The sequence below is a fragment of the Lygodium microphyllum genome, chromosome 3 (assembly GCF_053477565.2).
Source record: "Lygodium microphyllum isolate KBCC chromosome 3, Lygodium_microphyllum_v1.1.10, whole genome shotgun sequence".
NCBI lineage: Eukaryota > Viridiplantae > Streptophyta > Polypodiopsida > Schizaeales > Lygodiaceae > Lygodium > Lygodium microphyllum.
In genome coordinates this window covers 189943767-189946683 of record NC_141137.1, presented here as the reverse complement: position 1 = coordinate 189946683, position 2917 = coordinate 189943767, and positions in this window count along the sequence as shown.

Here is a 2917-nt window from a genome sequence, read left to right as displayed (position 1 = left end):
TCCACTACCACTTGCAAAAGTTGGTCTTCTATATGAAGCTTTCCACGATGGATTTACCTTTTCCAGAGGATGGCTGGAGTGGAGCTTGGTCTGCTGAGTTGTTGACAAAGGTAGTTAGAATGCTCTTTGAAGATTCTGTCACGCCAGACACCATGTTGCTGTCATACATGTATCTCCGAGGAGATTTGTTAATTCCAGATGAGGTAGATATGGCATGGTATGTGGGGGATGTGGTCTTACAGGCTGTTCTATATGTCAATCATTTGGAGTTGCGCATAGCTGATATGTTTCAGAGTTATTCCTCCAAAGTAGCTGATTGTCAGGATAATTCGTGGCATCCCATGATTGATTCGGTGGTCCTAAATCAACGACAGAACACAGCTCCTACCTTTGTCTAGAGTACTAACCAACTGAGGATGGATCTCTTAACCTATCTTTCCAAACATAATCCATTTGATGCTATCTTCTTTGATGCCTATCAGAGACGATCTCTCTTAGGACCTTCTGTTCCTACCCTCCTCTATTACCAACAATTGGCTCACCGCTATGCTATATATATTTCCCTTTGTCAAACTAATTCCACAGTAATTTTACCACTTCTTTTCCAACCTTCTAATTTTTCTCAAATTCCTATTTTCACTTACTGTTCCTTTATTGAGGATAGGGTATTTTCCCCTTCTCCACCCTGTCCTTCACCCCTCATAAATGTTCCCTCTACATTTCCTATTTATCAGTTAACACCATTCCTTAGTGATTCCTTACAAATTTCTGCCACTCCTTCTTTAACCTTTTCTTCCTTTTATGATTTTTCCTATCCTTCCCTACATCCACTTTCTCTTATTCCATTACCCTCTCCTAACACTTCCATATCTCAACCACCTCAGTTGGTTAGTGACTGTGACGGTTTTGATACTCAGATTTCCAGACGAAGGGGATGGAGTTCGGATGATTGCCTTACAGGACCGCAGATTAATTGGCCAGTAATTCCAGGAGAATGGACAGCTTCCAGTCAAGCTTATCAAAACTATGTTCATTTTGCCCAACAATATTCACAGTCTGCAGATCCCTCAGTGAGATTGACTGCTCACTTTGCTTGGTACCTGGCGTACATGCATAGGCACTCTCATACTGATTCAAAGCCTATTCCAAAGTTGGGCATGAATGTCAATGTTAGCATTGATTCCCAACAGCTGGAGATACTGTATTTTCATGCCCTCTGTTTGCCTAGCAGATACTTGGTCCTGTTGGAAAGGATGTGTTGTCTCCAATTTTTTCAAAATCCTCCTAAAAACTTTGTAGATAAATCCTTATCTATGGATCGATTCCGACAACATCAATCTTTTAAGAGGGATCATCTTCATTGATACCTTTCCAATGTATGGTGAAAGCTTTTTATGAACAACTCTCTTTTTGAGGAAGTCATTCAGATGGTTGTGTTGTGTATTAGTGTTTGTGTTGTGAGTTTATTTATGTCAAACGAACGTGGTGGTTTCCTATTGGATTTTGTGTACGAGCTATGTTTTGGAGATTTGTAGAGATGGGGTCGTGGTTGGAGAGTTGAAGCAGATGAAGATGATGAAGAAGAAGCAAACTCTTATATCCTTTACAAATTTGTTGTGATTTTTAGTTTGATAAGAGGTGTTAATTTCAAAAGAGTTTTCCTTTCTTTGTATTTTTATATCAGAAACAGGTTATAAGTTGGGGTCGTGGTGGATGGATTCTTTGTGAAAAGATATTGAAGATCAAAGTTGAGCTTTTCCTTGAACTTGTATTCCCTTTTTCCTGGGTCGCGAGGACGCTTCCTTATTAAGTGTGGGGATATGTTGAGTGTTGAAATGACTTGTTTTTTGGCTGATTTTTGTTGTTTTTGAGAGCTGAATGGTTGATTTTATGGGATGATTGATTGATTTGGAAGTGGATTGAGAGTGTTTTGGATGATATTGATTGTGTTATTGGAAGTTCATGATGTTTGTTGATGGTTCTGTGATGTTCTGATAGGTTCTGATTGGTTCTGTATACCTTATGTTTTGTTCTGTTTTGGTCTGTTTTGTTCTGATTGTCTTCTGTAAGGAGGGATGAAGTATTGATTGATGAAGAATGAGATATTGTGAAAGCTTAGTGAATGGTTTGTGAGAGTTTTGAATGGTTTGAGAGTGAGTTATGTGGTTTTGATGACCTTCTGTAACCTTCTGTAGGTCTTCTGTAGAGCTTCTGCTTCTGTTCTGCTTCTGTTCTGTTCTGTATTGTAACTGTTCTGGTACTGTTCTGTAGACTGTTCTGTATGCTTCTGTAAGTGTTCTGTGGAATGTATGTGTGACTTTTGGGGAAAGTTTTCTAGCCTTGGAAAGAGGTGAATACAAGTGCAAAAGAGCTGAAGGAAGTGGAAGAAGTAGCTGCTGAAGACTCAAGAGAAGACTAGAGTGAAGTGACAGTAGTGAGCTGTGAAGAGACACTGTAGTGGCTCTGGTGACTCTTCATATCAGACATACCTCTTGGGAGGGGTATCCACGACCTAAGAGTGATTATTGAGTGTAATTTTGAGAGATTGTAGTGAGGATATGATGTATTATTGATGGAGAGAGAGAGAGAGAGTCAGAGATAGTCAATTCTACTCAAACAGAGTGATTGTATATGAGAGATTGAGAGAGAAGACTATGAAGATATTGAAGAAGAATACTATGTGATGTATTTCCATTCAAAGATGGTGTATTTCTTTGCTTTCTTTGTTCTATTGATGGATTTTGTGAAGATGTTGAAGAATATGGTTGATTCTATTAAAATCCGTGGGAGATTTACATGATGCTGCATGAAGATTTGTTGTGCCTGGTGTTCTTTTCTTCATTGTGATCATATGAAACATGATAAACAAGCTTGTTGATGTTACAAGATAGATTTTCTTGCAAGAGAATTCCCTTTT